Here is a 27,369-nt window from a genome sequence, read left to right on the forward strand (position 1 = left end):
GTGTGTGTGTGTGTGTGTGTGTGTGTGTGTGTGTGTGTCAGTCCGACAGAGCAGAGCAGCGGCTGCAGCTGCGTGATTTCCAATGACACCGACACGTTCAAAAGAACCGTAACGTCGGAGCTCATCAATACTACAGTCTTTAATCATTTAGCACCGGGGCCCGTTTAATACCGGGTTGGTACACAGCCCTTCTCATGGCCAGTGAAGCAGTGTTTTTTTTTCTTATCTAGTGAAGTGAATGTGCTAACGTTACTTAAAGGTTAAGCTTTCTAGCTGACGTTTTATTTGCGAGTCTACCAGCTCCTCACTTTTGCCATGTTCAGCTTCGCCTATCATACCTGGTGTTCATGCTTTGCAAGAAATATGGCCATTGCCTCTCTGCTTCTTTCGATTCCTTTTCCTCTCTGTCCCCTGATTTTTGCCTTTGGTGAGGCATTTTGACTCGCTAGTCAGTTTCCGCTTTGCTGAGCTGCAAAATGCACATCAGTGTGTTCCGCACATCTGACTGGCCAAGTGTTTCGACCGCACCATTTTCACAATAACAGCGGGGGAGTGGGGTATCAGATGTCCCACTGCGTGAGGCTTCCTCTAGTTCAACTGCGTGTTGAGCTTTCTTTTCATACTTTCCCTACCATGGAAGATACTCTCAAAAAGTGGATACAAAATATTTGGTGTGAGCAGTTCAGCATAACCCCTCATACTATCGTCTGCAGTCGCCACTTTCAAGAGGAAGATTTGAGTGAGCCTAAGCTCCAGGCTAAACGGTCCCGAATTAATAAATTGGACAGTTTACTGTACAACCATGATAATAAGAAATCAATTCTGTACAACATGAAAAACAGGACAAAAATCATTTCACTGATTCTAGGATTTTGAAAATGGGGCGGGGGCCATAAGGAGGCCATGATTATTACAGAGAGGTCTGCTAGGGGGGTCTGGGGGCATGCTTTTAAAATTGGTTTTAAAAACTCAGTTTGTAAGTCAAGATTGAAGCAAATTACAAGGATAAGCTGGACTATTCATAACAATCCAGCATTAATGTACCACCATATTTGCTACCATTTGCTAGTGACAAATGTATTTTAAAATGAACACAATAGACAACGGTGATGCCTTCTTGCCATGAACACAAGACAATACAGACAACTTTTCCACCCGCCTCACCCCCAAAAGTGCTTCAATATGGACACATTCCTTGAGCATGTGTTCAGTGCAAGAGGGAATGGTATTAGTGAACAAAATAGGGTCCCCTTAATATGCAAAAATAAAGAAAATGCCTGACTGGAGAGAATGGGTACACAACTCCCCCCAACATCACTAGAATGCATCTTTAACACTGTATGTTAAGAAGTACCTTTTACAACAAAGTGTTATGACGTCAAACAAGTATTTACATGCAAAACAAAATCTATGTATTAATGTCTGAACAATAAGTTATGAGTGTAACATTCAATCCCTGGACCCTTATGTAACATTATATACTGTGCAAATATATACAAATAGGTCAAATAAAAAAAGCACTTATTTGTTCAATACATGGCAAAAAGGTGCTAAAATGATTTACCAAGAAAAGAACACAAAAACTTGTGAGCTAAAACATATTTTTTTAACAATCAATAACAAACAATAAATAACATTAACGATTAGTATTATTTTTACTAAAAAGAAAATCATATTTGTTTTAGTTAATATGATTAATGTATATAAAAAGTATTTACTTTGAAAAACCACACTATTAAATGAAAATACATTTTAACACTATAACAAGGTAATATAGTACAAATATAACTGAAGAAACAGTAACAGCTAAACACTCAAAGATAGAGGAGGAGCAACCTCCTCTGCCTCTGTGGACCAGCCTCCTCTGATGTATGGTAACCCTAAACTAGCTATCACCATTCATCAAATTGTCAGTGTCATAGCAGAAATAAAATCCAGCACAGCAAGAGTATTTCAATGGTCAACTTACTGCGCACTGTCTGGTCCTGAGACTGACCTGCAGTGCGCATTGGAGAGCAGAGCGCAGCAGCAGGTGTGTTTGATCCAGAACTGCTCTCTCGCACCTCTATGCACCAGCCTCCTCTGGTATGTAGGTAGGTAGCAGTGGCCACACTGAACACAGGGCCCGATCTGTAATCAATGTATACCAGTGATGGCACCAGTGACTTTTCTAGTCTTAAACCCCCCCCACCAAGAATTGGGTCTGAGTTCATGGTCATTGTGCTTGTACATTAGTGTATGCGTACAGTTACAATTTACAGTATCCTTGTATGTGCTCGCTTTGCTTTGTGGAATGATGTTCGTTGCTTTATTGTTGTGTGTTTCAGATGATCATTTTATCATTTTCAGAGTTAACATAACTATAGATTCAGCAATAATTTGGTGTTCATATGTGTGTAGTGTTATCGCTATTCAATATAGTGTGCCCAGTGTGCATAATGAGAAACATGTTCAGCTCATCTGCTCTGATGTTATGGATATCAAAAATGTCAACCCTCCACAGACACACACACACAGAGACACAGACACAGACGCACTAATAGGGACAAATTTTACTCCCTCAATAAACAGGCGGACAAGGAATAATCAGGACCTGATTTAACTGAAATAATACCAAAAAAGTTTATTGAGCTACAACGAAGCGCTCCGGAGATGGTCACTGGGCAAGACACATCTAAAGTTTTTCTAAAGAACTTGCTATCATATACAAGAGGACTCCCTTTGGTTTCTGGGCAACTAGATGATGGTAATGAGGTACCTCAAATTTTAACACACACGTCTCCTGTGTCTTACATTATGTTCTTTCTATGTCCTTGGATGAAAATGTTTTTCTAAAAATCACCTGCACAGAACTACTGTACCTGTCCTCTCCGGAGCCATACACAAAGCTTAAATTCATATATGGGTTACACAATCTTGCTGCAACAATGGTGGGAATAAAATATATTTGGCACTCAGACAGGGCACTGTCCCACATCACACACAGAGACACACACACACAAGCACAGACACACACAGACAGCCAGACAGACACAGACAGTGTGCTTGACAAATACTTCCCCTCACAGTCAAGTCAACATGAGCCGCATTATCTAAAAGAAGAACCCATCATTTCCTTTTGTGTCAATATCAGCGAGACAGGGATTAAAAAACACATCTGAAAATGCTACTTATACAAGCACGCTGAGATGCCCCGTCATCAGTAGGCGTGCAGAACAGTATGGTGACAAATGTCTTGCGTGGCTCTGTGGCGCAATGGATAGCGTGTTGGACTTCTAGTGAAAAGGGCAGTGGTCATTCAAAGGTTGTGGGTTCGAGTCCCACCAGAGTCAGTGCTCACTTCATGAAACTTAGAGCTTGCTGGGCTTCCTCGTGACAGCCAGAGGTATCTTGCAGTCAAGTGCCTTGCTGATGCCTTCACTTCTTACTTTTCTGGAATGCCAACTTTGTCCCAAATCCTTGCTTGACTATCAAGACCTCATACGCTGCTTCTTTTCCTAGCCACTGTCACTGTACCAGTCCCCCTCCGTGTCAGTTGCATCTCCGGGAACAGCTGGATCAGGTGGCCTTGTACTTAAGGCCATGGACTACTAAGCCGTTGTGTTTTGCACCCGTGGCTTTCTATCCCACCATCGTTGTGGGCATTCCTTGTTTGACATTTCTTGACGACTGACGCCGTGTACGTCCAATGGACAGTTCCAAGATTCGCAAGACAGAGCTACTTGTGCATTATTGCCCGCTTAACCTGGCTGCCTCTCGAGTGAGCAAAGCCATTTTACCAAATAGAAGAACCCATCATTTCCATCCGTCTCAAAATCAGCGAGACAGGGATTTAAAAAACACAACTGTAAATGCTACTTCTCAAATCACGCTGAGACGCCCGGTCATCTGCAGGCATGCAGAAGAGTATCTTCGTCGTACAGTTTTGTGGTTCTGTGCCACAATGGATAGTGTGCTGGACTTCTAGTGACACACACACACACACACACACACACACACAGACACTACAATTCAATATTCAATGTGCAAACAAGTTTAGCCAGAAGAAACAGAACTCTTTCAATCAATAAATCATGAATATACATTACAAATCGATTCAGAATATGCATAATACAATGTAAAAGCCAGACACAGGGATGGAGAGAATCTCTGGTTCCGTTGGTGTCCGGGCTTTATTGTGGTTCACAGGGTAAACGGGACAAAATACAAGGGGTAAAAACAACCAAAACGAAACATCCACACAAAACAGGGTGCTCCGGGCAGTCAGGGTTGGCAGTGTCAGTCCTCCTTCTCAGCGGGTTAGCTGCCTCCATCTGGGAAGGAGAGGGATTAAATAGTGAAGGCACAGCTGCCACTGACGTCACAATCGCCTCGGTGCTCATTGCCCGCAACCGTGAGTCCACAGCCTGTTAGCGAGGGAGTGACAACACAGCTGTGGCACATGAGCACCTCATCAGCAGACGTCAGCAGCAGCCGTGCCGTGACAGACAGCGGCCTGTCACATACAATTGTATATTTCCTGCGTTCCGTTCCTGCACTCTCTCATTCACCCATTCTAGCTGAGGCAGCCAGTGAGCCCACACACGTGCTATCCCTTCCTCTTCCTCTCACTTCACTGCTATATCAGCGATGACATCATAGAAATCTCTCACCTGACAGCAATGACATTACAGAGCACATACATTATGTCTCTCGCCACACTGTCAGTGTTGACTTTCTCGCTCAGTATGCCAGCTCTCCCGGAAACACTGCAATACGTGGATGTGTTTGTACCATTTTTGGATGCTCTACCCTGCTGGGGCGGAGCTGTGATCCAGCTGAAAAGCAGGTCAGGCATGTGGGCACCTGGGCAGCGAAAGATGTATTCGTAATGAAGAGAAACCCAGGTCCAACCCTCCGGTCCAGCCACAGACAGCCACAGAAGTAGTATAGATGGCGGCATCACTTATTTTGACAGCTGGAAGTCCCGCCCTCCCTATGAACCTTTGAACGGGAACTCCTCTCTCCTTCCCAGCACCCCCCTTGGGTTACCATTTGACCCTCCCTTGTCAGCCATCTTGGATGATATCGGCTATTTTGGATGTCAGCCATCTTGGCTGATATCGGCCATTTGTAAGGTCATAGGTCATCTGGTAAGATGGTAGCCATTTTGTTAGGGTGACATCCATCATGGTGAGTGTCCAAGTGCACCTCACCCTGCTGGTGTGGAGATGTAACGTTTAATAGCGTAAACTGTGTTTTTAAGGTTATATTGTTTTCATGATACTGTGTTGGAAAATTAAGAAATAAGAAAATAAAAGTTTTATATATTTTAGGTTATAATGTTTTATGATACTGTTTAAGTAAATAAAAAGAATAAGAAAAGTTATATATATATATATATAGGTTATATTGTTTTATGAAACTGTTTTGGTAAATTAAAAAATAAGAAACATTTTAAATATATATATATATATATATATATATATATATATATAAATATATATATTTAAGGTTATATAGAGAATAAGAAAATAGAAGTTTTAAATACATATATATATATATATATATATATATATATATATATATAAGATTATATTGTTTTATGATACTGTTTTAGTAAATAAAAAGAATAAGAAAAGTTATATATATATATATTAGGTTATATTGTTTTATGAAACTGTTTTAAAATTAAAAAATAAGAAAAGTTTTAAATATATATATATATATATAAGGTTATATAGAGAATAAGATAATAAAAGTTTTATATTTTATTTTAGGTTAAAATGTTTTATGATTTGTTTTAGTAAATTAAAAAATTTAAAAAATAAAAGTTTTATATATATACAAGATTATATTGTATACATTTAAGAAAAAAAAAAGTTGTAAATACACATATATATATTATTTTAGATTATGTTTGATTATACTGTTTTAGTAAATTAAAAAATAAGAAAAATAAACGTTTTATATATATTTAAGGTTACAATGTTTTATGATACTGTTTTAGTAAATTAAAAAGAAATATGAATATTTACTCAGAGTGGGATTTGAACCCACATGTGTTTTTAGTTTATATGTTTTATGATTAGGCTTAGGATGATACTGTGTTTGCAAAATAAAAAGGTAAGAAAAAATCAATTAAGAAATGTATAGACTTACATATATTGCATGTCATTACATATATATTTTAGCAAACACAGATAAACACACATACCTATATCTCTTTAGTTTATATTTATCAATAGACAATAGAGAACAACAGTGAAATGTATAGAATTATATCTGTACATTTTGACCAGCACTGTACTTATTATATTTGTTACATTAGTGAATGCTCAAACGTAGCCTTAACATGTATCATATTTAAGAATATACTGCATTTCATTCCATTACACACACACACACACACACACAAACATATATATATATCTTGTTAGGTTTTATTTATCAATAGACACTAAAGACATGCACACCACTTTTCTTAGAGAGACACAGTGAAGCACTATTTGTGAATACTCATATGTAATAAATAATATATGTATATATGATTTGTTTGTGCTTTAATGTATAGAATTAATAAAATACACACACACACACACACACACACACAATGGTGACTTTTATTGTGACAAACAAGCATTTTACAACATGGAACATAGTCAGAAGTAGAAAAAGATACTCCATGAAATGTTTTATAGATACTTGTAATCATTAATTTCTTGTTCACAACACCAACATTGGACAGAAAGAAACACTGACCTGTACAGGGAAATGTCATTTCCAGCATATTCCATATATATTCTATTCAGTCTTTCACTCTTGGCTTCTTTTTCAAAGTTATACCAGGTTCTGGTGACAAAGTACATCAGGTATCTATTGTAAATAAAGTGAGAAACACTTAAGTTTCTATTCCTTTGGAAATACCTTATTTTTCAAACCTACAAATACATGGTGACAACTGCAAGCATGACACACATACAAAACACAGAAATAGGGACCACATTGCAAGGATATAATAAGCACAAATGGTATTTTACTGCAAATTTTAAGTTTTGTAAAATTATTTATATAACTTCTAGGAGTAATCTGCAAACTACATAGTGAAAATGCAATCAGTCTTCAGGAAACACACACAGCAGACTGAAATAAGCACAACGACATATTTATATGAACCAAAACTGCATTCTACTAAACCCTGAAACTCTGAAAAATCACTACAAACTCTGTGTTTTGTAAAATGGCTTATTTCACAGACACAGAAACAAATAGGCTCACCCTCAACATATTCCAACACTTGTTATGATGTAAACTTAAAGGTTTACCAGTAGTACAGGGGTATTATTAATCTATTCATGCAACTTTTAGACACTTGTCTAATACAGAGCTAACAACTGCATTGATAGCGGGTAGCAGGGCTTTGACAATGCTGTGCGGTGGGGTTTAAAATGACTTTGTAGGCCAGGGCTTCAAAACCTTACCCCATTTTAACATTTTCAAATTAGCCTCCAACCCCTAAAATACTAAGACATGTTTTTTTGTATCATATGTATCATGTTGTATTACTATGTACATTAATGTGGTTTATAATTTTGATTTAATTTGACATAATTTTATCATATTTTTAATTACAAATTCATATATATAAATAATAAATACTATATAATAATAGTCATAATAATGCAAAAACATATTAAGCAATCATATTTTTACTTACAAAATAATATATATAAAATAACAATATCGAGCGTGGTATTGACGGTATGGAGAGACCCCGTTCCTCCTCCTCCCGTCCCCGCTGCTGTGCCACGTGTGGCCACCGCATGCTACCGGCTTGGAGTGGTGACGTGATCTGCCCCCTCTGTCAGGGACCGGACCCGCGGGGTCCTAGTCACGTCCTGAAAGACAGGGGGCGAGATGCTGCACCAAGATGGACCAGATCTGTGCCCTACTGGCTGCTCAAGGTTTATTTAGCCGCCCTCTCCTCATGTCATGTCAGGATTGATGGCGAGCCTCCGGACCCTCATTTTTTAGCAGCGCAGTTTCTGAAAGGTGCACGTAGGCAGAGGCCTACCCACGCTCCTTCTTTGCCCGCATGGCGCCTTAATGTAGTGCTGGACACGCTTTCTAAGGCCCCATTTGAGCCCTTGCAGTCATATGACTTAAGGTTTGCGTCACTGAAGACGGCGTTTTTGCTGGCAATCACGTCAGCGAGTCACATGCCCTGTCTGTTCACCCTGTGTGTGTCCGTTTTGCAGGAGATGGTTCCAGGGTTACACTTTGACCTAATCCTGCATTCCTCCCGAAGGTGCTGTCTCCTTTCCATATCAACAGGCCTATTGAGTTGATGGCTTTCCATCCTCCACCCTTCTCTTCGGAGGAGGAGAGTAGGCTACACCTGTTGACCTGCTGCGGGCTCTCAGGTGCTATTTGAAGCGCACCAAGGACATTCGATGTTCGGACCAATTGTTTGTGGCCGGGCGCTATCAAAGCAGCGCCTCTCGCACTGGATTGTGGACACCATTACCACGGCTTATGAGTCAACTGGAGCCCCAGTGCCTGAACACCTGGTGGCCTACTCGACTCAAGGTGTAGCCACGTCGTGGGCCCTTTTTCCAAGGCGCCCCACTGGCAGACATCTGTGCGGCTGCGAGTTGGGTCTTGCCGCACACCTTTGTTCGGTTGTACAGGCTGGACGTGACGGGCCCAGTTCCTTCTATTGGGAATCCGGTGTTGGCTTCAGCTGAGTCGCAGTAGCCTGTTAGGCACTGGCTCCTGGCTTTTCTATCCCTGTCTGCCCCTGTTGAGCATGCTTGGGAAAAGCAATGCAGAACCGTTATCCCTTCCTACCGGACTGTGACTTGTATACAGTTCATTCTATAGGTGGGAGTGCATGTGTTTTTTACACGTGTACCCCGCCATTGTACATAGTTCCTTTGTCAGCAGGCCTTGGCCCCTCCCTAGCTATACTAGCTGTGCTGAGGGCCGCTGCTGCTGTATTCAGCAGTAGGCTTTGAGTTTGCTCTTGTGCCCCGCTGTGTATATAGTTCATTTATTGACATCATTAGAGCATCTGTTGCCGCTAGCTTCCGCAGTGGGTATCCTGCTCCTGTGTCATGTGTGTGGTGCATGAACTGGCTCCTGCGCCCCGCAGTGTATATAGTTCTTTAGAATATACAGTTGAGCTTGTCCGCTCCTTATTAAGTTTAGAATGGACAACTGCTCCTGTTGTTAGCGAGGGCACTCGTGCTTCGCTATGTATATAGTTCCTTTGCCAGCAGTCTGTGGCCCCGCCCTAGCTATGCTAGTGCTGAGGCCACTGCTGCGGTGTCCAGCGGAAGGCACTTGAGTTGGTTCTTGTTGGTCCACTGTGTATATAGTTCCATTATTCGTAATTGAACAATCCAGCAGTGGCTATCTAGTCTGGGTAGCCCGCTGTATGTTGAGCACGGGCTCAACGGACTGCGACCTGTGCTTATATGGTGTGGTCTGGGTATTGGCCCTGCTCCTAGCCCTGCTAGTAGAGCAGGAGACTGCTATTACTAGGCTTCATGGTAGGCACAAGGTCTTGTTGCCTGTGGATACACCATTGCTTATTTCTTCCCAGTTCAGCGTGACTGTGGTCTTCGCGTCTGAGCAGCCCAGATGTGGCCCAAGGGGCCCCTGTGGTTCTATCATAGAGTTGGTACGGCTCCTAGTAGGTTCGCCTCGGGGCAGGCTCTCTTACCAGCTCGCTGCCTCCTCCCTTGCGACGGTTTGGTTATACTGTAACACCTCCCCCTTGGGCAGTGCTTCTGACTCGAAAGATAACGATAGGTTGCGTATGAAACCCCGGTTATCTGAGAAAACAAGCACTGCCCAAGGGTTGCAAGCTCGCGCGGGAGTTCAAGTTCCCGGCAAAAAGAGGAAGTCCTTGTGCAGACGTCACCTTTTATACAAACAGGAAGTGGAAGGGTCCTGTTTGAGTGACGGGCACAAGGGCCAATGGCAGCTTTGATAGACAAAAGTCTTCGATGCGTTCCAGCGATGCACGCTGAAAACCCCTCCCCCTTGGGCAGTCCTTCTTTTCTCAGATAACCGGGGTTGCATATGCAACCTATCGTTCTTTGTCTATGGTTAAATCCCTCTCACTTTGTAACTTTTACTAGTAAGTCAAATTGAGATTTTAAAAGTTGGTACATGTGAGTCAGAGCCAAGAAGGTTGAATTCAGACTGTAGGTTGTTTATGTACATGGGTAAATTACTTTTGCTAGCCTAGTATAGTACTATATACCAATGCTTTATTGTCCTTCAGGCTAAATCATTTTGTATACCAAACAATGGTGAGTGACATATTCTGAGTAATGTACTTAAACTAGTGCTAATCATGCTCTGAAACCAACCCATAGAGAACAAGGTGAAAACTGGAATTAATGGCAAAGCACAGCCATAAACAGTCAACATAATCAAGCCCAGTTAGAAATATAGATGTCTAATTATTTTGAGCACTAATCTTACATTTCATAAAGAAAAGCATTTAATTCTTAGCAATTGTTAGGTGTATGCTGTACGTATTCCAGTTAGTTCACTGTAATGACAGAAATGAGAAGTTCATTTCTTTAGCACACTCACGGAAAACCATTTATTTTTAAACAGTTACTAGATAGCCAGTTTAGGCCTTCATCTTAGTTATTTCTAATAGCAAGAGTGCTTAAAATTATTAATTGAATTATATATCTTTGTTCCCCCTTTTTCTTACTGCTGTCATAAAATAACATTTTATTCAAGCAATAACAGGGTAGCCTAAATATACAACATATCTTAAAGTACAAGGCATCTGAAAGCTGTGTATGGTCTCAATGCATTTGATGCGGAGGATTAATTCAACTGAAAATGGTCAAAACTGTGGACTTTTATTGAATGTTAAATTTGACAGTGTTCTCTCTTAAGGACCTGTTGCCTGTGGGACGTTGCTGCTTTGGTTGTGTCCAGTGCCATTTCAGATAAGAGAGGCTCTGCAGGACAAGCAGGACAGAAACCCGTCTCACAGACACTCTGCCTGCTCTGCATCTCCATTTCCCCTCTCCACCGCACACAGCTGAACGTTATTCTGAATCTTACACAGAGCGCTCAGCTTCTGACACTGATGGCAACATGGGGCCTGGCTCCGAGCCTGAGGAAAACCATGAGGTAATTCAAACTTATTTAATTTCTATACTGTGAAATGTCAGATTGAAAGTGGTTTCTGTTCTTAATGTTTGTATTGTTTATGTATTTCATGTATTTTTGTACAGTTTTGTGTTGACGAGTCCTACATCAACATGAATGTGAATTTTAATGTGAAGAGCACGTGTCATGCTCTGTAATGCAAGGGAGCAATGAGGGGCTGTAGAGACACTCATAAGAGTAGCAAGAGCACTTTTTTATGAATTACTAATTTGTTATATTTTAATAGAATATGAAATGTAGTAGAAAGTTGTATCAGATCAGACCACTGGACAGAAACACCCCACCAAGACTGAGTTTTCATGTTTCTGCACATGTCACCTACAAACTGTTGACAGAGTGGATGAGGGTCTACAGCAGAGGTTCCCCATCCTGAGGTTGTGACAAAGTCAGGGTGAGTTTTGTTTAATATGTTTTTAAATTATTATTATTATTATTATTATTATTATTATTATTATTATTATTATTATTAAATTATTATATTGTTATTTTAAATATATTATTCTGTAAGTAAAAATATGATTGCTTAATATGTTTTTGCATTATTATTACTATTATTATATAGTATTTGTTATTTATATATATGAATTTGTAATTAAAAATATGATAAAATTATGTCAAATTAAATCAAAATTATAAACCACATTAATGTACATAGTATAACAACATGATACATATGATACAAAAAACATGTCTTAGTATTTTAGGGGTTGGAGGCTAATTTGAAAATGTTACAATGGGGTAAGGTTTTAAAGCCCTGGCCTACAGAGTCATTTTAAACCCCACCGCACAGCATTGTCAAAGCCCTGCTACCCGCTATCAATGCAGTTGTTAGCTCTGTATTAGACAAGTGTCTAAAAGTTGCATGAATAGATTAATAATACCCCTGTACTACTGGTAAACCTTTAAGTTTACATCATAATTTTTGTAAGTGTTGGAATATGTTGAGGGTGAGCCTATTTGTTTCTGTGTCTGTGAAATAAGCCATTTTACAAAACATAGAGTTTGTAGTGATTTTTCAGAGTTTCAGGGTTTAGTAGAATGCAGTTTTGGTTCATATAAATATGACGTTGTGCTTATTTCAGTCTGCTGTGTGTGTTTCCTGAAGACTGACTGCATTTTCACTATGTAGTTTGCAGATTACTCCTAGAAGTTACATAAATAATTTTACAAAACTTAAAATTTGCAGTAAAATACCATTTGTGCTTATTATATCCTTGCAGTGTGGTCCCTATTTCTGTGTTTTGTATGTGTGTCATGCTTGCAGTTGTCACCATGTATTTGTAGGTTTGAAAAATAAGGTATTTCCAAAGGAATAGAAACTTAAGAGTTTCTCACTTTATTTACAATAGATACCTGATGTACTTTGTCGCCAGAACCTGGTATAACTTTGAAAAAGAAGCCAAGAGTGAAAGACTGAATAGAATATATATGGAATATGCTGGAAATGACATTACTCCGTACAGGTCAGTGTTTCTTTCTGTCCAATGTTGGTGTTGTGAACCAGAAATTAATGATTACAAGTATCTATACAACATTTCATGGAGTATCTTTTTCTACTTCTGACTATGTTCCATGTTGTAAAATGCTTGATTGCCACAATAAAAGTCACCATTGTGTGTGTGTGTGTGTATTTTATTAATTCTATACATTTGAGCACAAACAAATCATATATACATATATTATTTATTACATATGAGTATTCACAAATAGTGCTTCACTGTGTCTCTCTAAGAAAAGTGGTGTGCATGTCTTTAGTGTCTATTGATAAATAAAACCTAACAAGATATATATATGTTTGTGTGTGTGTGTGTAATGGAATGAAATGCAGTATATTCTTAAATATGATACATGTTAAGGCTACGTTTGAGCATTCACTAATGTAACAAATATAATAAGTACAGTGCTGGTCAAAATGAACAGATATAATTCTATATATTTCACTGTTGTTCTCTATTGTCTATTGATAAATATAAACTAAAGAGATATAGGTATGTGTGTTTATCTGTGTTTGCTTAAATATATATGTAATGACATGCAATATATGTAAGTCTATACATTTCTTAATCGATTTTTTCTTACCTTTTTATTTTGCAAACACAGTATCATCCTAACCCTAATCATAAAACATATAAACTAAAAACACATGTGGGTTCAAATCCCACTCTGGGTAAATATTAATTTTTCTTTTTAATTTACTAAAACAGTATCATAAAACAGTGTAACCTAAAATAAAATATAAAACTTTTATTTTCTTATACTCTTTTTATTTACTAAAACAGTATCATAAAACAATATAACCTATTGATTATATATATATATATCTGTATTTAAAACTTTTATTCTCTTTTTATTTACTAAAATAGTATCATAAAACAATATAACTTTAAATATATATATGTATTTAAAACTTTTCTTATTCTCTTTTTATTTACTTAAACAGTATCATAAAACAATATAACCTTAAAAACACAGTTTATGCTATTAAACATTACACCTCCACACCAGCAGTGTGAGGTGCCCTTGGACATTCACCATGATGGATGTCACCCTAACAAAATGGCTACCATCTTACCAGATGACCTATGACCTTACAAATGGCCGATATCAGTCAAAATGGCCGATATCATCCAAGATGGCTGACAAGGGAGGGTCAAATGGTAACCCAGGGGGGTGCTGGGAAGGAGAGAGGAGTTCCGGTTCAATGGTACATAAGGAGGCAGGGTCAAAGAGTAACCCAGGGGGGTGCTGGGAAGGAGAGAGGAGTTCCAGTTCAAAGGTACATAGGGAGGGCGGGACTTCCGGCTGTCAAAATAAGTGATGCTGCCATCTATACTACTCACAGACACAGTTAGCCACAGCCACGGCTTCTTCCAATTCTTGTCAGTGTTCCAGATTCGATGTTTTTTTTCTTCAGTGACGTTGTAAACACGCACGTGGGGAGCACATCAAAACCCAGTTTTGTGATTCAGTTACAGAAACAACTGACACAGCGGAGCAGTAGGGGTTGTAACATTTTTTGGTCCAAGGTCTGGACCACAGCGACTGAGTGGTCCGGACCTCGGCACTGTGGTCCACGGAGTGGTCCCGATCACGTAACGCAAATTGGGATGGGTTTTTGTTTAGTTTTTTTGGACACACCGTATAAAACCCATTTACTGTCAAATATATTATCGACATATCCAAACTACAAACATAATGATCATAAATGTACAATATTAATAGTATAATTCTCATTTGTAACATAGCCGATAGCTGATTTCTTTTTTAATCTTATCTATCAGACAATTTGTAGGAAGCTGTGCTAACGTTACTCTGAAAAATGCGCTTACATTGAGCAACTTTGTCATTCTGAATGAAATTATTCAAGTTATCAATTTTTCCTCATCATGACTGAAGAGAAAAGATAGCTTATTTAGAATCTTATCTTTAATTTAATGTCAGCCTATTTACATGTCCTCTGTTTGCGCTCTGCCAAGAAATGTTTTATCAACTTTTTTGGTTAAACCATATCTTCCTTATTTTATCACTGTGAGATCTAGCAACATTAAAAACAAAAGCATAGGTTGTTTTGTTTATGTATGGTTAACATTGTAATAGTTGGTATTTTAAAGAGAGATTATAAGAGATGTATTAACGTATTGATCATCTGATGCCCTTTGTCTTTTCTTGAAGGATAATGTCATTATGAAGAAGATAAAACTTTTTTTTTTTAAACACCTCCCCCCAGCAGGATTTGGGTCGCCTCCGCACTGTTTCTGCTGAAACAAAAAAACAAGTGTCAATCTCTGCAGGAATCTACTCCGGCTCCCCCTTCTGGTGATGAAGAGGAACCCGAGTCCAAGATGCTTCCAACCAGCCCTCAGGCGCTCCCTTCGGCTGTAGGTCACGCTCCAGGGGGCCGGGGGAGTTAAGAGGGTGTCACTGGACGGGGACGACAAACGCCTCCAGTGACAGACGGACGCACACAGAGAGAGAAAGAGACAGAGAGAGAGAGTTGCACTTCCTCCTGCAATGCAATAAATATGCCCAAAATAAGGGACACATTCCTTAACAAAATAATGAATGCCACCCTACCTTTGACAAAACTGAGAAAAAATAAAAATGGTCAGTCCTCCTGGAGGAGGGACACACAGCCTCCCTGGCTGCCCAATATGTCACCGCCTGCCACAGCCTGAGGGGCACAGTGACACATGAGCACCAGCTGTAAATAAAATGTAAATACTCATTTGTAATGCATGTCATTGTATTTCCAAAAAGGAATCTGTAAACACTAAACCTATTTTCTTTAGTTCTATGTATTAAAGATCATTTATAGTTTATTACATTTTGTTTTTCTGTACTTTTATACATCTTATTGTGATTTTGGCAGGACACTGTCTGTCACGGCATGGCTGCTGCTGACGCACACTAATTAGGTGCTCATGTGTTGCAGCCGTGTTGTCCGCTGCTTCGCAGACAGCTTGTGAGCTCACGGCTGCAGGCAATGATCACTGAGGCGACTGTGACGTCATTGGCAGGTGTGCTTCATCTATTTAATCCCTCTCCATCCCCGAGGGAGACTTTATTGTGACTGCCCGGAGCACCCTGTTTGTGTGGATGTTTTGTGTGCTGGTTTTGCCTTGTTTTCCCCTTTTTGTGTTTTTTTCTGTTGGACTATTGTGAACCCCAATAAAGCTCGGACACCGCCGGAACCCGAGACTCTCTCCGTTTATTGTGTCCGGCATTTACATTTGGTGGCCAATGTGGGGAAGCTTTGTGACATACTTACCCTGAACTCTGTACCCGGAAGGACAGCTATGGAGGCGTCTCCAGTGGAACAGTTGTTGGCCCCAGTGGTGAAGCTGCAGGCTCAAAAACAACAAACTCTCGAGACGCTTGTCCAGCAACTTCAAGTACCAGCTCCTGCACCTAACCCTGCTGTGGCCGCAGCAAACCCGGCTTGGGAAGGTCTGCAGATTCCAAAGATGGGACCGGAGGACAACCCAGAGGCTCTGAATTTCTGTCCAATATTAAAGATCCTAGGCTCTCATTGTCTGATTTGGCTGGGGCACAATTGGGACATGTCTCTGGGGACCGATCACCATTAGTGACTGCAGGTGATGAGAGGGGCAGGGACAGCCTTCCCTCTGACTCCAGTCGTGTAGCAGCCAACAGTACCCTGTTGGACCCATGGGAAGGAACGAGTTCTGGGACTCACCTCCTCTCTCCTTCTTCCAGTGGAAGGCCCGACACTGGATCCCGCCTTCAACCGGGTATCCGATTTCGCTATGGACCAGACACAGGATGATGCCCTGGGACATATATATGACCAGGTCAGAGTTGTTGATGGTTGCATAGTGAATACACAGAGGACACTTTGTGTTTCTCTCCAAACCAGCAGTCAAACCGATCATGCTGGATGATGTTGCAGACAGAATAACGTTCACCACGGTGCCTCCAGACTTTTTCACGAATACCAATCGAGCTGCACGGTGCTGGGCTGTGAGCACAGGTCCCACTAGAGGATGACGGGCCCTCGTGCCACCCTCATAGAGTCTGTTTCTGACAGTTTAGTCAGAAACATGCACACCAGTAGACCGCTGGAGGTCATTTTGGAGGGCTCAGGCAATGCTCCTCCTGTTCCTCCTCGCACAAAAAAGCAGATACTGGTCCTTCTGGTTCTTCTGATAGCACGGATGAATGTGACATCCTGAAGGAGCTGGACTACCTGTGCAACCTGAATGGGCTGCAGGGAGCACCTCATAATTCCAGTAGTGACAAGGACACTAGCAAAAGGCAAAACTAGAGAAGAATCAGTCAGGAAGGATAAGGAGAGAGCAATCGTCTGTGGCCACCACCTGCAAAACCATTCCCTTTTTGGGGTTGTCTTGCTGTTGCCTATCTCCGGTGCACCTGCTGTCACTTTCATTTGCACCAAAACAAGAGACAGTGATTCACAACCGCTTAGGCTTCCTAACTGTACAGATTAATATGCCTGAACTGTAACTGACCTGGTATTATGCTGTGATGATTACTTGTTCCCTTATTTTTTTGAGAGGTGTATTATAGAAGATAGCCTTGAGAATGCGGCCACAGAATTGCGGGAATCCGTGACTTTCAACACTTATGCAACCGAGTCGAGGTGACCAACAGCTCAATGTCTGGTTGGCACCATGGCTTAGATGTGCCATTCATGAAACTTGCGTTGATTCTTGAAGCCACTGGCATTGCTTCCCTCTCCAAGTCTGTGTAATAAGGAATTGGCAGGAGCCCACGAGTTGAAACTATCAGAGGACAGAATGCAAATGAAGTGTTCTGAGAAAAGCAAAGCGGCGAAAGGACATTTTCCTGTGTGCATGTAGATGGCCGACTTTGACACGGCTTGATGAAGTCTTGTGGATCCTACCACTGCTTAAGTGCACTACTACGCTTGCCTTCAGGGAGTTTCATGTCAAACATTCAAAAAACAGGACTCGAACTAGACGGATGAGCACCTACGATCGGTCTTGGCCGATGTGGGGATCGAACCCAAGACCTTGGCGTTATTAGCACCACGCTCTAACCAACTGAGCTAACCGGCCATCAAAAGGATTCTCTCTGCCAGGCATTTCCTCATGTTTATGTAATTTGGCTGCAAAATGCATTACACACAAGTGTGAAAAGAACACTTTTGCAATTCCTAGCATTGGTGATGCTATAAATCAATCTGTCAGGAGTGGGATTTGAACCCACGCCTCCATCAGGAGACCAGAAAACCCTTCTACACTCTTCAAGGGAACAACACCTTAAGTCTGGCAAATTAGACCACTCGGCCATTCTGAGAGGATGTATACATCCACCGCGAGATTATATACTGATCAAGAAAACTGCGGGAACACTTAAATCACACATCGGATCTCCGTGATCAAAATCTAGGAAACCTCAAGATCTTCACCATACATTGCATAATTCGTAACTCTCCCACCTCCATGCTTTTGAGACTGTACTGGGAGACACAGCAAACTTTCTTCAGACGGCACGTATGGATGTGCCATACTGGAGGAGCTGGACTACCTGTGCAACCTGAATGGGCTGCAGGGAGCACCTCATAATTCCAGTAGTAAAAAGGACACTAGCAAAAGGCAAAACTAGAGAAGAATCAGTCAGGAAGGATAAGGAGAGAGCAATCGTCTGTGGCCACCACCTGCAAAACCATTCCCTTTTTGGGGTTGTCTTGCTGTTGCCTATCTCCGGTGCACCTGCTGTCACTTTCATTTGCACCAAAACAAGAGACAGTGATTCACAACCGCTTAGGCTTCCTAACTGTACAGATTAATATGCCTGAACTGTAACTTACTTGGTATTATGCTGTGATGATTACTTGTTCCCTTATTTTTTTGAGAGGTGTATTATAGAAGATAGCCTTGAGAATGAGGCCACAGAATTGCGGGAATCCGTGACTTTCAACACTTATGCAACCGAGTCGAGGTGACCAACAGCTTAGTGTCAGAAAATAAAAGAACACTTTTGCAATTCCTAGCATTGGTCATGCTATAAATCAGTCTGTCAGAAGTGGTATTTGAACCCACGCCTCCATCAGGAGACCAGAAAACTCTTCTACACTCTTCGAGAAAACAACTGCATTTCCGTCCTTGCACTCTCTCATTAATCCAATCTTGCCCAGTCAGCGAGAGAAGCCATGTACATGCTTTGCCTTCCTCTCCCTCTCCCTTCACTGCCAGTTCAGCGATGACATCTCAGAACTCTCTCACAGCTGACTTCTATGACATCACAGAGTGCATCAATTCCGTGGCTTCTCATCTGTCGCCACACTGTCAGGGTTGACTTTCTCACTCACTATGCCAAGCTTTCTCGGAAACACTGGAATACGTGGATGAGTTTGTACCACTTTTGGAGGTTTTGCCCACCTGGGGCGAGGCTGTGATCCAGCTGAAAAGCAATTCGGGCATGTGGGCAGCGAAAGATGTATCTGTGATGAAGAGAAACCCAGGTCGATGATGTTTCCAATCAGCCCCATCGGTCCAGCCACAGACACACACACAGACAGCCACAAGCACAGACTGCCACAGACACACAGACAGCCACAGATAGACAGACAAACACACAGACAGTGTGCCTGACAAAAACTTTCCCTCACAGTCAAGTCAACATGAGTCGTATTATCTAAAAGAAGAACCCATCATTTCCTTTCATCTCTATATCAGAGAGAGCGATTAAAAAAACACATCTGTAAATGCTACTTGTACAAGCACGCTGAGATGCCCCATCATCAGTAGGCATGCTCTGTGGCGCAATGGATAGCGCGTTGGACTTTTAGTGAAAAGGGCAGTGGTCATTCAATGGTTGTGGGATCGAGTACCACCGGAGTCAGTGCTCACTTCATGACCCGGAGGCTTTTCTTGCCATCTTCAAGCGCACTGCCCGGTGTTGCGACTGGCCGGAGTCGGAGTGGGCGGTACGCCTGGCTCCCCTGCCACCCGAGTGCTTCGTCCCGAGGATGCCCTAGACTACAAAAGTCTGAGGGACAGTGTCCTGGACCGGGTCGGTCTGACGTCGGACGGCCAGCGCCGAAAGCTCAGAAGCCTCCGGTTCGAACCTGGCTCCCGGTGCCTGCCACCGCTGGCTCAAGCCACGGAAGTTGCCGACCTGGTGGCCTTGGAGCAGTTCATCTGCCATCTCCCACGTCCAACCTGAAGGCTGGCACCAGGCTGGCAGAGAACCATCATTGCCCGGGACGATGCCACCTTCTGATGCCCGACGGCAGGCACCCTCCCTTCCATTCCCAAGACCCCCTCTGACCCGACTGTCCTGGATACCAGCATGTTGCCAAACACCACACCTAAACATGTTTCTCCCCGACCCACTTCCCCTTCTCGCCTTGCCTGTCCCAAAAACAAATCTGCCTCCTTAGCTCCTTCTTTTTCTCTCTCCCCCGGCAGTGTGTGGTCCCCTGGAAAAACCACGGTGACGTTGCGGGCAGCCTGGACATCGCCCGGCCGGGTGCTCGCTAGTGAAAACTATCTATCTAATATTAAGGATCATAGGCTCTCATCTGATTTGGCTGGGGCAGGTCACCTGTGTCGTGACAAGACCTTAAGCCGGATAATGGACCGATTCTTCTGGCCAGGCATCAAAAAGGAGGTAGAAAGATGGTGTGCTGCCTGTCCGGAGTGCCAGAAGACCAATGCCAGTGCAGTACCGTGGGCTCCGCTGGTACCGCTGCCTCTCATGGAGATACCATTTGAGCGCATTGTGATGGATTTGATCGGTCCGTTGGAGAAAAGCTCCGCGGGGTATCAATTTGTGCTGGTCATAGTAGACTATGCCACTCGGTACCTGGAGGCAATTCGTCTACGGACAATGTCAGCGACTAGGATCGCCGAGGAGCTGTTTAAGGTCTTCACTCGGGTGGGGATTCCAAAGGAAATCCTGACAGATCAGGGCTCTCCATTCATGTCACGCGTGATGCGAGACCTCTGTAGGCTGCTGGGGATAAAGTCCATCAGGACCTCAATCTATCATCCCCAGACAGACGCCCTAGTGGAGCTCTTTAATAAAACCCTAAAGAACATGATCTGTAAGTTTGTGAGCACAGACGCTTGGGACTGGGACAAGTTATTGCCACCCCTGCTGTTCGCTGTACGCGAGGTGCCCCAGACGTCCACTGGCTTCTCTCCCTTCGAGCTGCTGTACGGGAGGCGGCTGAGGGGCATCCTCGACTTAATAAAGGAGGACTGGGAGGCGACCGCCCCCTCCCAGACCTCTATGGTACAGCACATCCTGGACCTGAGAGATCGGCTATCGGCACTGGGGAAACTTGCACAGTTGCATCTCTTACAGGCCCAGGAGCGACAACAGCGCATGTACAACAGGAGAGCCCGGTTACGATCGTTCACCCAAGGACAAGGTACTGGTGTTATTCCCAAATTCAACATCTAAACTGCTGGCTAAGTGGCAGGGACCCTTTTTGGTCACACGCCGCTTAGGGGATGTTGATTATGAGGTGTGTCGCCCAGATCGTCGGAGGTAAAAGCAGATCTATCATCTGAACATGCTGAAGAAGTGGCGAGAGCAGGAAGCATTGGGTGCTTTTAGTTCCCCCCACAATAAAGAGTCTGAAGCCGCTGTTTCTGAGGTTCGCACTGAACTCAATTTAACAAACGCCCATTTAACAAACGCCCAGAAACAGCACGTTTGCTCTTTATTGTGCCGCTTCCAGCATGTCTTTTCTCACCGACCCGTGCTCACACCTCTCATTGAACACCACATCCACACAGCACTGGACCACTGCGTGCGTGTCAAACCCTATCGCACCCCCTATTACATAAAGTAGGCTGTCAATGAAGAGGTGCAGAAGATGTTGGAGCTGGGAGTCATTGAAAAGTCACAATCGGAATGGTGTAGCCCTATAGTCTTGGTGCCAAAGCCTGACGGCAGCACTAGATTCTGCGTTGATTATAGGGAGCTCAATGCAGTGTCTAGGTTTGATGCCTATCCGATGCCCCGTGTGGATGAGTTGCTGGATCGGCTGGGCGCTGCTCACGGAAAACCCGGGCAAGTGAACAGTTGGGAGGAGGGAGACCAAGTATCTGGGGTACCTCTTAGGAGGGGGGCAGGTACAGCCAGTCGTTGACAAGGTGACCGCTATTGCCTCCTGTCCGCCTCCTAAGTCCAAAAAGGAAGTTCGGCAGTTTTTGGGGTTTTCCGGGTATTATCGCCAGTTTCTGCCGGACTTTGCCACCCTGGCTTACCCCCTGACCGAACTGATGCGAAAAGGTGCTCCAGATACGGTCCAGTGGACGGAGCAGTGCCAGGTGGCTTTCCAGGCGATTAAGGACCGCCTCTGCCAACACCCTTTTTTTAAATGCCTTGACTTCTCTCTCCCTTTCATTCTACAGACCGACGCCTGAGAAGTTGGAGTGGGCACGGTCCTGTCCCAGAGTGTTGGGGGTCAGGAACACCCCGTCCTCTATCTAAGCAAACAATTATCGCCCAGGAGCGTAAATATAGCACCATTGAAAAGGAGTGTCTCGCTATAAAGTGGGCTGTGCCCTGTTTATTTAATCCCTCTCCCTCCCCGACGGAAGCAGCTAACCGACAAGAAGGTGGACTGAGTCTATTACCCCTGTCTGCCCGGAGCACCCCGATTGTGGACACTTTTTGTTTTTGCTTTTGATTTTGTTTTTGTTTTGTATCTCCGCCCTTTTTTGACATACCTGAACAAAATAAAGCCCGGACACAACCGAAACCGGAGACTCTCCCTCTCTCTCTCCCCGTTATTTGTGTCCGGCTTTCACAGTAGGCTATTCAAGAAGGGGGGCTCAAAGATGGCCAGATATAAATTTATCTATTTTATTTTATTTTATTTATTGTGCTTTGTTGGCACAGTGTTTAATGTTCAGTCTTAAATACATATTTTTTAATTGTAGTTTTGTAATTGATTTTGTCTTTGAAAAGCAAGACAAAATAATAAAAAGCACATTTTAGATTATTTAATTTATGCAATGGTGAAAAAATTGTCAAATTAACTGAAATGTAAAAAACAACAAACAAAAAAAACTATCAAAACAATCTGATGCATTTAAAAGAACAATAACGGTCAATGCATTTGACAAATAAAAAAAACATCAAAACATTCAAAAACAGTGAAACCAGTGCTATTTAGAAATAATTAATACAATCATTTCCATAATTTCTTTACGTACTGTTGGAAATATACCATCTGGCCCAGGTGATTTGTTTGTTATTAATTCTGCTAGTCCCTTTACTACCTCCTCCTCATTTATCCTGATCTCTCTTAGGGTTTGACTGGACTGGTTGTTAACCTGTGGCATGTTATCTGTTTTTTCTTTAGTAAAAACCTCAATATCGTCAGCTCAGCATACCTTAGTATAACTTAATATAAGCAACAGAGACGCTGCTGTGAAGGAGCGCAATAGTCTCTATAGCCACTCTGTCACAGCCACCTCAATAAATACATCAATTCATTAATCACTGTATTGACTTCAACCATTTAAACACATGTAATGTTTTGCTTTATGCTAGGGGTGGCTAACCCTGGTCCTGGATTTGAGCCCCCACCTCCCCAGGGATCTGTATTGGCAAACTGCTGAGCTGATGATATTGACTGCAAAGGGGAATCTCTCTGGAATGGTCCATTATACAGGGGAGCTAAAGACCTCCAGGAAAGCACTAACCTGTGGCCCTGGGGCCCTGGGGTTTGTCTGCCTAACGCTCGTCCTCTGTTCTTTGGGTCTGCACTGGTTCTGGTCCTATCTGACCAACCTGTTCTGAATAGGGCAGTGGTTCTCGACCTGCGGCCCGTCACACATGGAAGTGCGGCCCACGATATGACACCCACATTTAACACTACAAGCGCAGAGCCGGTCAATTTGACCGTTTTGGTTATTCAAATTTGAATTATACTGTGTTCCAAAATACACTGCGCATATACCCATTCGTGACTATTCCTAACTATATGTATTAAACATGCCTACAGCGTTTTAGCTGCATAAACATGAAAATAAATAAGTTATAAACACATTTACCTAGAATAGCCAAAATCGGGTTATTTTGACTGGTCATTTAAATACATAATAACTCAAATATAACACATAATCCTGCCTTCCCTTTACAATAGAGTCAGTCTGGCACTCAAGTGGCGATCTCTACCTGTCTACAATCTTTCATGTGCTTGAAAAACACATGCATTTGTACAGCATTACAGGTGTTTTCTTACAACTGTAGTAAGATTGAGTGGATACAGTGATTACCCGCAAATCAACATGGATTTGAAACGGAGATTGAAGAGAGCTCGTTTTGGAAATTGGACAAGTAAAATCATGTTCTGTGAAATTGCAGTGTCTCACCACACAATAAGATGAGTTACAACAACCTCAACTTGAACAGAATTGTAAAACTTTAAATAACGTGCTCAGGTAACCACAAAACATATGTTCTATGAACGTTTTGTGTAATGCGCATGTGCCAAAACCATCACGTCATGATGACATACTACTTTACCGGAGTTGAGAAATTTTTTGTATTAATTAGCATGGGATAAAGTTGCTGATCATGCAAGAAAAGATGAAGTAGCCCGCGTTTGAATGATTATAGATGGGCTTTGTGGATTGCAAATAATGAAATTAATAGTCATTCTTCCTCAACTTTCATTACTTACAGTGGGGGAAAAAAGTATTTGATCCCCTGCTGATTTTGTACGTTTGCCCACTGACAAATAAATGATCAGTCTATAGTTTTAATGGTAGGTGTATTTTAGCAGTGAGAGACAGAATAACAACAAAAAAATCCAGAAAAATGCATTTCAAAAGTTATAAATTGATTTGCATGTTAATGAGGGAAATAAGTATTTGACCCCTTCGACTTAGTACTTGGTGGCAAAACCCTTGTTGGCAATCACAGAGGTCAGACGTTTCTTGTAGTTGGCCACCAGGTTTGCACACATCTCAGGAGGGATTTTGTCCACTCGTCTTTGCAGATCCTCTCCAAGTCATTAAGGTTTCGAGGCTGACGTTTGGCAACTCGAACCTTCAGCTCCCTCCACAGATTTTCTATGGGATTAAGGTCTGGAGACTGGCTAGGCCACTCCTTGACCTTAATGTGCTTCTTTTTGAGCCACTCCTGTGTGTTTTGGGTCATTGTCATGCTGGAATACCCATCCACGACCCATTTTCAATGCCCTGGCTGAGGGAAGGAGGTTCTCACCCAAGATTTGACGGTACATGGCCCCGTCCATTATCCCTTTGATGCGGTGCAGTTGTCCTGTCCCCTTAGCAGAAAAACACCCCCAAAGCATAATGTTTCCACCTCCATGTTTGATGGTGGGGATGGTGTTCTTGAGGTCATAGGCAGCATTGCTCCTCCTCCAAACACGGCGAGTTGAGTTGATGCCAAAGAGCTCGATTTTGGTCTCATCTGACCACAACACTTTCACCCAGTTCTCCTCTGAATCATTCAGATGTTCATTGGCAAACTTTAGATGGGCCTGTACATGTGCTTTCTTGAGAAGGGGGATCTTGCGGGCGCTGCAGGATTTCAGTCCTTCATGGCGTAGTGTGTTACCAATTGTTTTCTTGGTGACTATGGTCCCAGCTGCCTTGAGATCATTAACAAGATCCTCCCGTGTAGTTCTGGGCTGATTCCTCACCGTTCTCATGATCATTGAAACTCCACGAGGTGAGATCTTGCATGGAGCCCCAGACCGAGGAAGACTGACAGTTATTTTGTGTTTCTTCCATTTGCGAATAATCGCACCAACTGTTGTCACCTTCTCACCAAGCTGCTTGGCGATGGTCTTGTAGCCCATTCCAGCCTTGTGTAGGTCTACAATCTTGTCCCTGACATCCTTGGACAGCTCTTTGGTCTTTGCCATGGTGGAGAGTTTGGAATCTGATTGATTGATTGCTTCTGTGGACAGGTGTCTTTTATACAGGTAACGAGCTGAGATTTAGGAGCGCTCCTAATGTCAGCTCATTACCTGTATAAAAGACACCTGGGAGCCAGAAATCTTGCTGATTGATAGGAGATCAAATACTTCTTTCCCTAATTAACATGCAAATCAATTTATAACTTTTTTGAAATGAGTTTTTCTGGATTTTTTTGTTGTTATTCTGTCTCTCACTGTTAAAATACACCTACCATTAAAATTATAGACTGATCATTTCTTTGTCAGTGGGCAAACGTACAAAATCAGCAGGGGATCAAATACTTTTTTCCCTCACTGTAAGTAATGAAAGTTGAGGAAGAATGACTATTTTGTCAATTAGACTTGGTTTATAGTTGTGAAAACTTGAAAAATTAAGTTCAATTAATATGTTTTTCAGTTGACTTAACTAAAAATTCTAAATGCTTATTAATTGATAGAGTACGTTGGCTCAATTTACTGCATGTTATTTCAACAGTGAGTGAACTTAACACTTCATGTTTGCTAAACTGAGTCAAAGCAACAAGATGACTTGACTAAGTCACGTTGCGTCAACAAATAATTTTTACAGTGTAGCGGTTACATTTATGATTTGAAGAAATGTGGCTTCATTTTTAGTAAGAGGCTCAACTGAGTGTAGGTCCTTGTTTTGTGAAAGTATGCCTCAAAGCTAACCATATTGTGACTGCAGTTCACCATTGGTCGTTTGAAAATATCAAATAGCATGTGCTCTCTCTGGTTGGTTCCCTGACTAATTGAGGTAGAAAGCAGTCGTTTGCCCTCTAAAACATTTCTACTACTGCTTCTGTAGTCTCAACTGGGCTTTCCCAGTCAATGTTAGGAAATCTAAAACCCCATTATAACAGCCACTATAGCCCAATTCAAAAATCGTTTAAAGTGGTAATGTTATCTCTGAATAACTAGTTGTGTGCAAGTTTCTATCAGCTACTTTCTGAGAACAAAAGTAGTGAGGGAGTTCAAGGGTGACGATCTCGAGTCATTGTACATTTTCCCTGCATGCTTTGAAGACACGCGATACTTATACTACACAATACTTCAGGTCCAAGTTCAGAACCGGACAGCCGTCTTTAGACTCTTTAATAAAGGCAACCTAAATTAATCAGTGGGCCGTAAGTCTGGGTGTCAAATAAGCACCTGGGCCACAACAGGAGCGTAGCCATGGGTGGGCCTGGGTGGGCCTGGTTGGGCCATGGCCCACCTACTTACCTCTCAGGTCCACCCAATCAGAGAGTGTAAAATTTCTCCCGCGTGTTAAAAAAACATTATAAATACAAGATTCTGAAGCAATAACGTGTTTCGGAAAATCACAGGCTTTATTCCAAAGCATGGGGGCTGGTTCTTTTCAAGTCTAATGGTTACATTTTGGCTAAGTTATGCACAAGCAGGTTATAACTGGCTGTGGTAAATGTTTTTTTACATAGTGCATCACACCATGACAACTGAACAAATGTAGTTGTGAACGGAGTTCCTACAAATGGTGAAACAAAATTATTTGTTGAATTATTTCAAAAGACGAGAAGAGAACTATCAGAACAGCACATTACACAACCTGATAAATCACCAACTGCATCGGAAGAAACCAATATAAGCACTGCTTTGCATCCACAGGCCAGTGTTGAATTCGGTAAGGAAACATTTTACTGTCCCTCGGATTTATAAGGAATAGATGAGTCACCTACACGGCCAAAATTGCAGGCATTTGCTTTAATTTGTGTTAAATCCCAAAGTTTTTCATCACA

General features: G+C 42.1%; 2 non-coding genes across 2 annotated transcripts; one reads left to right on the top strand and one right to left on the bottom strand.

Moving 5' to 3' along the window:
* The first annotated feature begins 3,241 nt into the window (after positions 1 to 3,241).
* trnar-ucu (transfer RNA arginine (anticodon UCU)) lies at positions 3,242 to 3,332 on the top strand. The gene is given in 2 exon segments: positions 3,242 to 3,278; positions 3,297 to 3,332. It is a non-coding gene; the product is annotated as a tRNA-Arg (tRNA).
* A 14,341-nt stretch (positions 3,333 to 17,673) lies between these two features.
* On the bottom strand, positions 17,674 to 17,747 carry trnai-aau (transfer RNA isoleucine (anticodon AAU)). The gene has a single exon. It is a non-coding gene; the product is annotated as a tRNA-Ile (tRNA).
* Positions 17,748 to 27,369: the final 9,622 nt, after the last annotated feature.

The sequence above is a fragment of the Amia ocellicauda genome, chromosome 12, assembly GCF_036373705.1.
Source record: "Amia ocellicauda isolate fAmiCal2 chromosome 12, fAmiCal2.hap1, whole genome shotgun sequence".
Classification (NCBI taxonomy): domain Eukaryota; kingdom Metazoa; phylum Chordata; class Actinopteri; order Amiiformes; family Amiidae; genus Amia; species Amia ocellicauda.